The sequence below is a fragment of the Tachypleus tridentatus genome, chromosome 12 (assembly GCF_004210375.1).
Source record: "Tachypleus tridentatus isolate NWPU-2018 chromosome 12, ASM421037v1, whole genome shotgun sequence".
Classification (NCBI taxonomy): domain Eukaryota; kingdom Metazoa; phylum Arthropoda; class Merostomata; order Xiphosura; family Limulidae; genus Tachypleus; species Tachypleus tridentatus.
In genome coordinates this window covers 79,895,641-79,911,079 of record NC_134836.1, presented here as the reverse complement: position 1 = coordinate 79,911,079, position 15,439 = coordinate 79,895,641, and positions in this window count along the sequence as shown.

Genomic DNA, 15,439 nt, shown 5'->3' with positions numbered 1-15,439 from the left:
GATTCAGTTCGAACAACATTCTAAATCTTTACCATTGAAGAAAGGCTGTACACATATAAAGATGCACAAGAAAAAGGACAAATGTCAGACTTACAAGAAAGAGAAAATCCGCTCAAAACGGCTCGTGCGTAATTCTTTTTCTTCTCTTATCAGCGTACAATAAAAACAACTTGGTATATTGTACCAATATTTTTTATACGATACAAATTAAGGTACCGTAAAAGTCTAATAATATTGTAAAGTTGATTTATTTATTCTATATAAGCTAAAAACACAATAATTTAAGTGTAAAGGATGTTACCATTTCCCACTTAGTGTGTATTTTCATATGGCAAAGCCACATTGGGCAATCTGCTGGGTCCACCGAGGGGAATTGAACCCCTAATTTTAGTGTTGTATCAGCGGAGGACTTACCCATTGAAGTTAGCTTTAGTATAAATATCTGTTGTTCTTTTAAGAAACTTAAGTACGTAATGAAAGAGGTATTACCAATCAATAAAGATGACTATAACAACACTCAATCCTTTGTATATTATACAATCAGTGACTTGAGGGAGTCAACCACTGTATTATACATATAGTGAAAGAGTAAAATAAAAAAAGTACACATAACATTATATTTCATTACACACATTCGTAGAATAATTACCTTGAAATATAAGAAGATTTATTTAAAGCGATTATATGTTTTATTTGAAAAGGTTACTTTTCTACTGGTAACATTTTATACGCCTCAGTGACGGTTGTGTCATAGCCAAGGCATATATTTGCTCATTGTTACGCATTATATACAGAGGATTTAATAACATAGAAACTATACATGCTCACTATATTTTCAAACAAATCTCCATGACAATCTCCAGATGCGGTTTAACATTTTACATTCAGAACTAATGCGATCAAGTAATCAATAGACATAATATCAGGTCATCCCATAAGTAATGTCCGAAAATTTAATACAGAAAGCGCATACTCATTTTAGTCTTTGTAGAATGCTTTAATGACTAAAATATGTAGCAGAACGTGAATAAAAATGTTCAGACAAGTAAAAGAAACTAACCCAACTCCACTTTTTCAGATCATTAATAAAATAATCCCCGGTAGAAATGGATTGTCTGAGGAGCACATAAGGCATATAATGCTTTATGAGTTTTAAAAAAGACAATAGTGCAGAAGAAACTACACGAAACGTTCAAGGTGTTTATGGTGCAGAGTCTCTCAATGAAAAAAATTTCGAAGGCGGTTTCAGAAGTTCAGATCAGGTGAATACAGCTTAAATGATGCGCCACGTTCAGATTGTTTCTGCTATGTAAATTATATCTTTATGTTATATTTCTTTTGATTTGTAGCTTTACTCTTAATGGTATATTAAATGTTAGGCCCGGCATGGCCAAGTGTGTTAAGGCGTGCGACTAGTAATCTGAGGGTCGCGGGTTCGCATTCCCGTCGCGCCAAACATGCTCGCCCTTTCAGCCGTGGGAGCGTTATAATGTGACGGTCAATCCCACTATTCGTTGGTAAAAGGTAGCCCAATAGTTGGCGGTGGGTGGTGATGACTAGCTGCCTTCCCTCTAGTCTTACACTGCTAAATTAGGGACGGTTAGCACAGATAGCCCTCGAGTAGCTTTGTGCGAAATTCAAAAACAAACAAACTAACTATTTAAATGTTCAATCTAAGCTAATCTTGATTTTCTTTATTATTGTGTATTACCTTGGGTGGAATTTACATATACGCATATTTTCATAAACAGATTATTTCTAATTTGTAATAATGAATTATTAATCAGAGTATGAGTTTCCAATGAAAATTGCATTGAAAACGCAGTTCAAAATAGCACACATTTCTGAAATGTACTTTGGTATTTACATTATTATAATTTACCATCTATACTTCATGTTGATGGCAGTTTACTTCATCCCCCTCAGCCCCAACGAAAATATCCTGGCGCCGCCACTATCCTATGAAGATAAACAAGAAATTTGAAATTTAAAAACATATGAATATAAAATATACCAGTTTTAATTTGTTTAACAGCTTCAGTTTTGTCATTTACTTTTATTAATATTTTGAAAGTTGACTAATTTATAAAGATTAATTTTTTTTTCTTCATATTTCCCGGGTATATTGCTTTCAGTAATGGACCAATGAAATGAAGGCGTAATATTCTTGGTACGTATTGCAGACAGTGTTGGCATAACCTGTACTTTATTATCGTAACTAGTGTTAATGTAAGAATTTTAACTTATGTTACAAATATTTTATTAGAAAATAACGAGGAAAATACAATATTTAGCGCTTCCTGGCTGAAACTTTAAAAAGGTAATGTGAGAGATATAAGATGTTTAAGCATTTAATATTTATTGTTTTTGAATTTAAGAAAAAATAGAGTTAGGCTTAGACTGTGAGAATTATGTTGCAGAATGCGAAATAGGCCTGTCTCTACCGACATAATCTTACTATGGTACTAGTATTTTAAAATTATAGTACTAATACTATTAATTATTAGAGATAAAGATTCAATTTCCTACATCTTTATCTGGCTCTGATTTGTCAATATCAATCCGAATAGAGGACAGTTAAATAAAGTCACTGGTCTGCCTCATATTCCGACGTTTTTCTTATTCAGTTATTGTTCCTTCTGTTTTTCTCCGAAATTCTATTACCGGAACATTGGTTGTTTAGTCATTAATGAATATTGACTTCTAATTATTGAAAGTTTTAGTTGGTATAGCTTGATGGCCCATATAATATATGTTAATTATTATTAATTGAGTGGTTAGAATAGCATTTCTATTAAACCTTGTCAAAACGTATTATGACAAGTCTTCTTTCAAGATGCAACATGATTTTCACAGTAAGCAACACCTCAGACTTTAATATCATTTAAATAACTTAATGGTCATTCCTTCATCCAGGGCATTGATGTGAATAAAAAAAAAAGTAAATGTGTGAATGGTAGGCTCTGAGGTGTTCCACTTGAAACATTAATCTAGTTTGGCTGAACTCCATTTTTAGCAAGTTTGCCTTCTTTCATCCAGTCACTCTTCTATCCAATAAGGCAACTTATCCACATGTTCAGATATAATTTTTATCTAACTTTTTATGTGACACTTTACAAATATTGTATTATTTCTGAAGATCCAGATACTCCAACTAAAACATCTAAAAAACAGTAACGTCTTTAAAGAATGTTAGAAGATTAGTAAGATGAGATTTTCTACTAGCAAAATCACGCTACCAATCTACCAAAAGTTTAAACTTTCCTAAATCATTTTACAAAATGCCTTTTGACAGATTATCCAAACTCACATTATTAAAAGTAGGTAATGAACTAAGGCACAATTCTACACTATTAGAATATTTGAAACAATGAACTATTATAATGATGAAGAAAAACTAGTTAATTTTCCTGACTTTAAAAATATTTTCTCTAAAGTATACATGAAATAAATTGTTTATAATGCAAAGAGATAGTCTTTGTTATTTAACAAAATCAGAAAAACACATTCAACATAAAAATGGAAAAGAGAACTGATATAAGTGAGTCAATATAATTTTAAGATAAAATCTGTCATCATTCCATGACACAAAAATTGACAAACCAGTTTTAGGATAACACACAACTGATACAACTAATTTAACTATAGTAAAAGGATAAACTTGGTGTTTGTCCATCTGTTTACTGTTATTATAAGTTTTTGCTTACATAAGTTGACTCCAGAAATAGGATTAGGTTCTCTGAATCCATGTTGTCACTAAAAATCTTTATTCTTAAAATATTCTTTCTTCCATCAATAAAGGTATATAGAAAGTACCTATCCTCAGTGACAAGCAGTTAGTTGATCTGTTAATTTAAATTATTTAATAGATTTTAAAAAAGTTAATTTTTACACTTTTTCTTTGGCTCTAAGCTACTTGTACTGCTAACCACAAGAAGTAATAATTGAACATTTTCAGTTATACAAAGAGCTGTTCAACAATAATATATGGTAAATCTGTATTTACATTTTTTTTAAGTTATATCATATTTTGAAATGTTTACAACCCTATGATTACCACAGAATACCCTTTTGTGGAATAAAGTTGTTGTCAGTGTTATTCATGTCTGTTCTCCTATCATTTCAAAAGTGAATGTTGAACATTGTCTTGGGTTTGTAGCTTTTCAACTGGGAGACAGGTGAAGGCTTGGATAGGCACCATGGGTTGCAAGTTACATATATATGTGTGTGTGTATGTGTTTATATATATGCTAGTTTACCTCAAAGTTGTATCTCCTGATTTTGCTACCCATTTTGTAATGTATTTTCAAGGATAAAATAGTTTGTGGATACTAATTTCACATGTTTATTATTTCATTATAAGATGAGTGTGACTAGATTTTCTTAAATCCATCTTATATTAATTTTTAATCAGCTTAAATCTGTTGTTGTAACTTTTGTTTTTTTGACTTACATTTAAAATTTATTGAATTACTTTCATTTTATGAATGTATGTCAAATATTTCAGAATCAAATTGTAGATTATAATTCAAATTTTAGTATGATGTGTTTTCATTGCTTAAGAATAAATATTAAAAAAAATCACAAATATCAGTTTCTTGTGTCACTTGGTATGTTGAATGCAACATTGGTTCAAGTTATGTTAGTGATGTCCAAATACAAAGTCTGTAGTTTCTTACAAATTATTAACTTCCAATAATTGACAAGGTAGAATCGAAAATAAGAACCTCATATCTTCTCTGTTTGCTGAGATGTTATTACTGAATTAAATATGTTTCCATCTGTCTACTATTTGTGGAAATGCTCACATAAATTTACTTATATCTGTGACATGTTGATAACCAATTTAAAGCTCAGAATGTCCTCCTAATGCCATTTTCAGCCAATTCAAAATACTGCGAAGCCTAGTTCTTTTCATGCTAGATAGATTCCAAGTGGTAAGATTTTAGGGGGTCAATTTTATATTCTTTTATACTCAAAACTAAGCTTGATAAATTATAATTGGACTCTATGGTATTGATACAGTAATTTATGATTTTTTCATTTAAACACAAATGTATAAAACTTAAAAAAAATTACTTTCAAATCCTTGTGAAATTTGATAAGACATAGATCTATGACAAATTGCAAATGAATACAAAGTTCATAACTAGTAGATATCATTGTTTGCTATATTTATTTACTGTTATGTTTTAAGACAACTTTTAAAAATCTATTCACAAATATGTGCATTGTAAATGAAATGTGACTGTTTTACAAAATGCTAGTCCACTAAAACATAGTCAAGACAGGTCACTTTGTAATGACCAGTTTTATATTCTTGGATATGGTAACATAAATTCATGTTCACTGTGTAATTGTAAATTCTGTGATGTTAAGTTGGGCACTGTTGAAAGGTCAGTATAATATAAATGTGTATAATATTGTGAAATTTAAGCTATTCAGACTAGATATTTGTGTTTTATAATTTGTAGTCATTCTAGAATGAAAAAATAATTTGTATTTATTTCCTAATTTTTTCCCTGTTGTTATGAGATTGGTCAATTTGACCAGATCAATACAGATACTATAGTGGAAATAACAGATAAAAGAATGTTTAATTATCTGGTGGTTACAAAGATTTCTTATATGAAAATTGTAAATGTTTCGATGCACAAAGGTATTTTTATCTTAAAATCAAAATTACCTTATATGTTTGATAGGCAACAGTTGAGATGTTTCCTAAATCTTTTACATAATCACTTTAGAAATCTTAAAGCTTAATACATAAATCTTATATTTTGTGTACAAAAGTCTTGTAATCTTAGAAATAGTCTCCAAAAGTGTGTAAAAATATGCATACATTATAAAAAATTTTAGTATAATTAGTTTGATGGATCCTGTTGAACCCATAGTGGTAAGAGTTAAGATGATCCATGGTGTTTGTTGAAAATAATAAATTAATTACTGGTTTGGTTACACTTCTATACATTAATGAGAATTGTGTACACCTCTTTTGTTCCTCCCCCCTTCTCTCCTGCATTTGTTCAAATGTTGAAAAACCTTGTAAATTTTTGTTTAAATTTTTGACACTTGAATTTTGTCTTATGGCTTGCCACTGAATATTTAAATGTTTTTATTATGTGAGTTTCACACATAATACTTATTCAAGGTGTGGACCTGAAAATGTTTTTTTAAAGCTGTACTGGTCTAGGTTGATAGGTGGTCTTGTTATGCTGAAATATTAACTTAGTTAAACTTGCATTGTATTTGTTTTTTAGAGGCTTATTGCACAGTTTGAAAGTTCTTAGTTTTTTCCGTGAATTATTCCAAATGTTATAAATTGGATAATAGTGATTATAAAACACTTTCATAGCAATTTAAAGTGACAACAAATTCATTTGATAAATTAATGGCAAAAATAAAATAAAATCAAATCCAGAAGAGATCCTGTTGCTGAGTTATTTTGTTGTTTAGTTTTATTATTACTTTCATTAATGGTGTTAGTTATAAAGTCTAAAATATCTAGTTTTATTATATTTAACATTTTTAGTATAATGTTTTCATTTTTAGAGAGTGAATTGTTAACCTTAGATTTTGACTTAGACTTTCCAGGACTGGACCATGTGAAATATAATTGGGTTTATGGTGTATAATACCATTAAAAAAAGGGGTACATACTAAACTGATGAAGTAAATAATTTTAATCTTGTGTAAGAATCTAAGAAAAGTATATTTAGTTAGCTGTACTCAGTGCTAGGTTCATATTTGGTTTTGCTCTGAATTAATAGCTTGCCATTATTGAAAGTTAATATTTTCTGTTGCTTATTACTTGTGGTTTTTTTTAATAGGGATTTGGTTTAATGTGCAATAGTTTTCTAATGTACTCAAATGTTTTCAGTCTTGGCAACACACCTATTTCCAATTCCAGTTTCATAAGAATGTTAATTTATAAGGTTAGACATTTTTATGCAAAAGAAACTGCAGTGTCATAGTTATATTTTTGTGATAGGATTTTTAATGATTGCTCTGTATTGTACTTCAGTTTATGCTGATTTGTGTATTTTTTGTATTTTTCATTTAGTGCTATGGGTTTTGAAATGTTTTTCATCCATAAATATCTTGAGATATAAGATGTAAATATAATCTGTTTTCATGTTTGGTCAGCTAGCTCATTCATCAGAGACTCTTTTAATTTCATGGCTAATCTTAATCAACTTTATCATAAAGCCTTTATGGCCAGTTTCGATGTTATATCCCTCTTTACAGAACTCCCAACTGCTGAAGCCTTCAAGATAGCTTTAGAACTCTGTATCTGAGACCCTAACCCATCAATAGACATTCCCAGCAACCAGTTAGCAACCTTCATAGAATTCACCACGATGAAGACAAACTTCATGTTCAACAACCACAACTATACACAAACAAATGGCCTAAGCATGGGCAACCCAGTATCACCAGTTCTAGCCAATATTTTTATGACACAAGTTGAAACAAGCAATTAACACAGCATTACATCCACCACTATACTGTTACAGATATGTAGACAACACGATTGCAGGATTCACATCTACAGAACACACAATTTTTTTCAATCATATTAACTCTATACATCTCAGCATTAACTTCACATGCTAACAGGAAGGAATCAATCAAATATCATTTCTTAACCTCAAAATTACAAGAAACGATGCACAATTTAAAACGGAAATCCATGGAAAAATCACCCACACTGGACAATACATTTCTTGGGACTCAGCACATGAAACACAACAAAAACTCAACATACTAAAAAACCAAATAAACACAGCCTTAAAACTATGCTTACCACACAAACCGTAGAAAACATTATATGCACACACCTAGACAAAAAGCAAAATCAACTAACAAAAGTAAATGTATCCCACAAATTAAAAAATCACAAAACCATATACTGCTGCATACCATATATTCCCGACATCAGCAGAAAAATGAACAACATTTGGCAAAAACTAGTAACAAAATGTGGCATTCCAGTTAATACCAAATTTATTCAAAAACCAGGCACAAAACTAAGGTCTATACTGTGTAAAAACAACACTTACAAACACCACACTAACATTATTTATAAAATACAATGTGATAACTGCCACGACTTCTATATTGGAGAAACAAGTAGAAAAATGGAAACCAAATTCAAAGAACATAAAAAGTCACCTTCACACGTTTTCCGAACACTGCAAGTCAAATAAACACAACATAACCATAGAAAACACTCAAATACTAAATAAAGAAACAAACGCAAAATTAAAGAAGCCTTACTTATACAACAACTCAAGCCCAAAATAAACCAATACAAAGGAGCACCTTTATACCTATATTAATATATATAATCAAACATCTAAGCACGCCCTCTACATTCCTACACCCAATTACACAACCCCCTTCAAACATTGGATCAGCTATTGATTGGTTACTTCTTTCCTTCTTTGTGAACGTGACGATGACCGAAGAATGTCGAAACGTTGTTCACTCCTCTACATAAAAAATTTTCATCCTATACCAGTCGTTTTTACGTATATATGTTTGGTCTTTGTGTGTTTTAACTTGCCACCATGTTTGTATTAAATATGTATTGTTAGTTTTACTGGATTTATAAAAATTGTGGCCCAACAATGGGATGACTAGTCATTCTTATGCTTTGTTTGACCCTTTCTTCTTTTTTTCCAAACTAATTGCCCATGCAAGACAAACATGTAAGGTGAAGTTATAAGCAGGTACCAAGTTTTGGAAAATTTTGTAATTTGGAAGTTGGGCAAATTTTGAGAAATTTATACCTCTAAACTTGAAACTGTATATACAAATATACATTTCTAATCAACCTGAAACTATTTTATTTACACGTCTCTCTAATCAACCTGAAAATTTTTATACCAATATACATCTCTTTAATAAACCTGAAGCTATATTCTATACATAGGGAAAAAAATTAATTTTAACAGAAAGTAAAAATCATTAGTTATTTGTAGAATTGCTATAAGAAGTATTAAAAAAAAAAGGCAGATGACAATCTCACATCATTCCAAATACCCCTCCTGTATAACATGGGGATATTATGTTCTTGGAAAAGACACACTTTTAAATTCCCTCACACACTGTTGTATCCCTCATTTTGAGTTTTTATAAGAAATCTCCCTCTGGTTAAAACTTGTTTTCTTCCGAACTGAGCAGGAATTAAACCTCAACAAGACAGGCACATCATGTTAGTGGACAAAGAAGGTAATTTTCAGTTGTATGAAAGTGGGAAATAGTCTTGTCACTATTTGAAACTTGGTTTGTAATTAGTGATGTACAACATATGTAAAACAATTTTAAAGACTTAATTTTTCCTTATACAGGGTGTTTGGAAAGTCACTGTGCACTTGTATATTTATTAACAGACGTGTTTCAATATAGAATACAGGAGGTAAATATGAATGACATTATAAACAATGTTGAAAGTGACCCCCGTTGGCATAAATACAGGCCTGGATCCTTCTTATTTTGTTTCTAAACACAGCCATCAGGTTCTGGCTTGAAATATACTGAATAAAATATGTTTACAAAACTGCACAGTGACTTTCCAAACACCCTGTATGAGAAACCTTCCATCTCTGAACTCTCTCTGACAATTCAGTGCCATTTATTCAGTAAGGAGTCTGAGACTGAACACAATATTTCAAATGTGGTCTCACCAGTGATCTGTACAATAAAATTATTACCTCATTAGACTTGTATTCAATATTTCTGTACACTCTTGTGCAAATTAATTGAAACAAATGATCATTTTACAATATTTTCAGCATGGTGGCCAGTGTAGGCTCACTGGACCCGCTGATTTCCTTTAATAGTCATTTTTCACACAGATGGCACCATCAGCTGTGTTTTGCAGTACGGTCGATCTATTTTTGGGATATGTGACAAAATTTTGAGGAATATTACATCATTCAAAGGGCAAGGAGACCAGTTAAAAAAAACTTCTTACCAACTCAATGAAAAAAAAAATGGTATCAGTGGGGTCTGAAATACAAGAACTAGATGCAAGAACAATGGAGGAAGGTTTTATTCAGTGACGAGACTCATTTCTTTGTACAGGGTCAAAGAAGTCTGCATGTTTGCAGATCTCCAGGTGAGAAACTTCGAGAATGTTGCATCAATCACTTCGTAAAACATCCCTTGAAGAAGATGTTTTGGGGCTTTTTCAGCTACTGTGGCATTGGAGGCTTACATATCGTAGAAGGTATGATGCGAGGACCACAGTACATCGAAGTTTTGCAGAGAAGAGTCATTCCAGAATTGAAAAAGAGATTTCCAGATGGATTTCTGTGCCACACATCAAAACTTATGAAGTATTTTATGACTACAGTGCAAATATGTAATTTGCACTGGACTGGCCTGGAAACTCTCCAGACTTAAATCCTATTGAACATCTTTGGGCAATTTGTAAAGAAAGACTGTACAGTGTGCTGTTGCTAGCAGTAGAGCAAATAGGATTTTAGGTGGTATCTACACCCTTGTGCAAGTTAATCGAAACAAGATGGAAAATTACAATTTTTTCAATTTTTTGCATTTTATTTCTGAGAATCCAAAAATTACTCGCAAATTAATACATGATATGACCTCCTTTATTTTTCAGAAAATCATTAATCCGCTTTGGCATCGAGTCCATGAGTTGACTGTAATCTTTACTAATTTTTGGATCGTGGTACTACACCTCAATTATGACCTCAATTAGATTATCTTTCATAGTACAATCTTGTCCCCAAAGTTATTTCAATCCAAATTGTTTATAATTCAAAGTATAATTCATACATATTATCTAGCGTTCATTATAATTAAAACCCATCTACCATTTATTTGCTTAACTCAATGAATGATCTAAATCCTTTTGTAATTCAGCAGCATCCTCTTCACAGCTAACAACACCCAAGACCTTAATTTAAATAATTTATTGATCATTCATTCATTTGTGTAATTGATGTAAATAAAAAAAGCAAAGGTCCCGAGACTGAGCCCTAAGGTACCCACTTGCAATGTTAATCTAGTTTGACTCGACTCCATTTATAACAACCTTCTGCTTCTTCCGTCCAGACACTCTTCTATCCAGACAGTTAACTTATCCTTCATGCCCCATATACATGATGAGGGGACCTTTCAGGGAAGGTTCTGTTCTTTCAGTTTACCTCCTCTGAGATCTAAACATCCACCCACGTGTTTGCCTTGTGTGGTAACCTGTGATGGGGAGGAGAGGATCCTGGTCCAACCCTAACACACCACTGGCCTTGAATTCCTGTAGATGGGCATCCTTGGGGTGGCCCTCTTGTGTCAATTGGCTGGTCCACTCAGGCTAGGATCAACCAAGTACCGGTGTTGAATGTTCTCAACAGGTGTTGTGGATATTGTATCTGATGCTGGTGTTTGCGTATAGTGCTCAAGAAACCCTGGCGTTGCTGCAGTGTCCTTGTTTGACATTGTATGAGTCTTTTCGGACTCCATGGTTGGCAGGGTCAGTGGGCACCAAAATTTCCCTTTCTTTATTATGGATACTCCAATTAAAAATCTTAATAAAATAGTGAAAAAAGTCTATAGGTAAACTTCCACGTTTGAAGATACTGAGCAGCAATCCTCACCATCTATAACACCTGTTGTACCTCATTTTCTTATATTGCATTCACTTTCAGACAAACCTTTAGGGCAAATGTCTCCCTTTTTCATTCAGAAGGGACTAGAGGGACTTGCTGGCTCTCCGAAGTCAGTAAAGAAGCTTTGATCTGGTGACATATTGGTGGAAACATCCACATCTCAACACGGTGAACTCCTCTTGCATTCAAAGGCAATTGGGGATATACCTAATGAGGTTACACCACATGCTACTTTGAATTCATCATGGAGAGTTATTGTTGAGAGGGATTTGAAGAACATCCCAGAGTCAGAGGTTCTTACTGGTTTCTCCACCCAAGGAGTTTCTTCAGTGAGGCATATATTCACTTACATAGATGGAATTATGGTGCCGACCAATGTCCTCATTTTCACATTTACATCACCACATCCATCTGCCACCATCAAGGCAGGTGATCTTAATTGCAGGGTATGGCCATACATTCCAAACCCTCTCATATGTTTCTGGTGTCAGTGATTCGGTCACCCGAAGACATATTCTTGTGGTTCCTTGATCCGTGCTCATTGCAGTGGAAAGGACCACAATACCTGTGTGAAACGGATCATCATTGTGTCAATTGCAATTGCTCTCATCCATCCTACTTTCATTCTTGCCCTAACTGGTTAGAAGAAAAAGAGATGCAGCATTTGAAAATGATTCATAACATTTCTTACCCTGAGGCTCAAAAGTTGCTGTCTCCATTTCATCTTGGATGTATGCTGTTGCACTTCGTTCCACTACTACAGTGGGAGTGCAGGTAGATCTCTCTGTGCCTCCTAAGGAATTGTTCTCCAACCAAATGAAAAGTCTTTTGACCTCTATACTTAAAAAAGTTGATGAATCAACTTCAACACCTATCTCTGTCCCTTACATACATTCCATCACACCCCAAGATTCACATCCTTTGGTTCCAGGTACAGGCATTTCCTAGGATACATCTTCTCCCACCCCAAGATGCAAAACAATCATTCATTCAAGTCTTTAGTTATTGGAATCCTTTTCCAACAGCTGTCATGGATGAGTGCATGGAGGGATGGCACTATTAGTTGATTAGCATGTGCCCACCCTGTCTTTGCCACTCGATAACCCTTGGAAGCTGCAGCCATCGGTTTTTCCTTGGGTCGTACCATCAATGTTTGTTCTCTCTACCTGTCACCTGGAGAGACTTGATGCTCTCATTGAACAGTTGTTGTCTCCCTTTTTAATCCTGGGGGACTTTTATGGACATCATCTCCTGTGGGTAAGTGCTGATATTGATAGGAGTAGTTGCTTCGTTGAGCGTATGCTGTCTGATCACAACCTTTCTCTTTTCAACACTGGTTCTTCTACTTATTTTCATGTACCTAGTCAGTCCTTTACTGCTATTGATTTCTGAGTTTGCCCCCTTCGCTCTTCTACCATTTTTCATGAAGGATTGACAATAATGCATAAGGCAATGATCATTTTCCTATAATTTTGAGAGAGACTGGCCGTGGTCAATACCACTCAACCAACATGCCCCAGTGAAAACTGGATCAAGCAAACTGGCCCTCTTTCACTGTTCTCACAGAACTTGATTCTGCCATTGTCTGTCAGCCATCAATAGATAACTGTGTGACAGCAGTAACTGGCTGTATTATACAAGCAGCTGCTGAATGTATTCCTAAAACTTTGACATATCCTTTTTCATGGTGGAAGGCTCAAAAATGAGCCTGAGAATACTTTTTGTCAGAATCCCACACTCATGCACTGAATCACTTTCCAGCAGGCTTGTGCACATGCTCGACTGGTAAGACGTCAATGCCAGAAGGAATCTTGGATTAAGTTCACAACCAGTTTATTTTCTACCACCAGTTCCAAAGTCATATGGGACAAGATTCAAAAAGTCATTGGGAACTAAAATTCTGTCTCCCTCTTAATCTTGCTTTCTGATGGCCAGGAAGTAGCTGATACCTGGAGCATCACTGATACTCTAGGTGAAAGCTTTTGCTGGGTATATAGCATCTTCATCCACCTTCTTATCCATCAAGACTAGGGCAGAGGGATCACCTCTTTCATTTCGAGCTGATTGTCTCTGACTTTTATCGTCCATTTACACTGATGAAACTCAAATTGGCCCTTTATCGGTCGTACCTGATGATGTACACTATGAAATGCTGTGCCATTTATCTCCTCCTCTTGCTATTCTTCTGAATGTTTTTTACTGTATCTGGCAGGAGAATGTTTTTCCTGGTGCCTGGCTGTTGTCCTACCTTTCTCTAAGCCTGGTAAGGATCCCAAGATTCCTTCAAACTACCATCCAGCTGCTTTGAAGAGCTGTCTCTGTAAGACCTTAGAGAAGATGGTTAATGCTCATCTTGTTTGGCTCCTCGAATCAAACAACCTCCTCTTGTCCACCCAGTGTGGATTCTGATGATGGCACTTCACCATGGACCAGCTGATTCAAGTTGAAACTTCAATTGGAGAAGCCTTTCTGAAACGACAACATCATGTATCAATATTCTTTAACATTGAGAAGGCTTATGATACAACATGGAGGTATGGTATTTGGCGAGACTTCCATATGTATGGGTTACATGACTATTTGCCCATTTTTATTAAAAAATTTTCAATGAACAGGAGATTCCAAGTTCTTGTGGATTCAACACTTTCCTTTTTTTGCTATAGGAACTTGGAGTCCCTCAGGGCTGTATTCTGAGTGTCACACTTTTCAGTATAAAGATTAATGCCATAGCTGAACAACTCCCTCTTACTATTGCAAACGGGCTCTATGTTGAGGACTTTCACACCTCTTGTCATTTGTTGAACATGAAGTATATTGAGCAGTAGCTACAGATTGCCATCAATCATATACTGAAGTGGACCACAGCAAATGGCTTTGAATTCTCTCTCTCTAAAACCATTTGCATGCAATTTTGCTGCTAATGGGTTATTCACCCTGATTCTGGACTCTGTATGGGTGAAGTTGTGCTGTCTGTGGTCTCTAAGACAAAGTTCTTGGGGCTTATCTTTCACTGTAAGCTAACCTTCATGCCATGCATCAAGCAGGTACAGGTCAAATGTACCGGAGCACTGAACATCCTTCATGTACTCTCTTCCACTACTTGGGGAGCTGACCAATGTTTTATGCTGAAGACATATCGTGCTCTTATTTGATCAAAACTCGACAATGGTTTACTGGATTATGGCTCTGCCAGGACCTTGTCCTTAAAGATGTTGGGCCTCATTCATCATCAAGGACTTTGGTTCTGCACTAGGGCTTTCTGCATTTCCCCAGTTCAGAGCTTATACATAGTCTTTTGAACCTTCTATGCACCTCTGCTGTTTGTAACCATCTTTACTATATGCTTTGAAACTTTGTTCTTTACCAAAGCTTCCCACCTGGGGTTGTGTTTTCCTTCCTTAGTGGGTCATACTTTTTTAGAGCAGACAATCTGCCATTGCTCCTTTTGGTCTTTGTATGCAGGAGCAGTTGGATGAATTGGGTCTGTCCTTTGATAGCATTGCTGTATCCACTGGTCAACCCATCCCAACATGGCTTTTTACAGTCTCCATTTGTGACCTATCTTTAAGCCATCTGAGAAAAGCAGATACTTCCAATTGGAAATACTCTGCTATTCGCTGAACATCTTTTGAACCATCCTTCTATTCCTATTTATACAGATGGTTCAAAATCACATGACTGTGTGGGCTCTGCCATGGTTTGTTGTGGTTTGGTGGTTGCACACAGAATCCCCTCTGCAGCATCTGTGTTCACTCCTGAACTGTATGCCATTTCTCTTGCCCTGAATCACATTGAAGCTA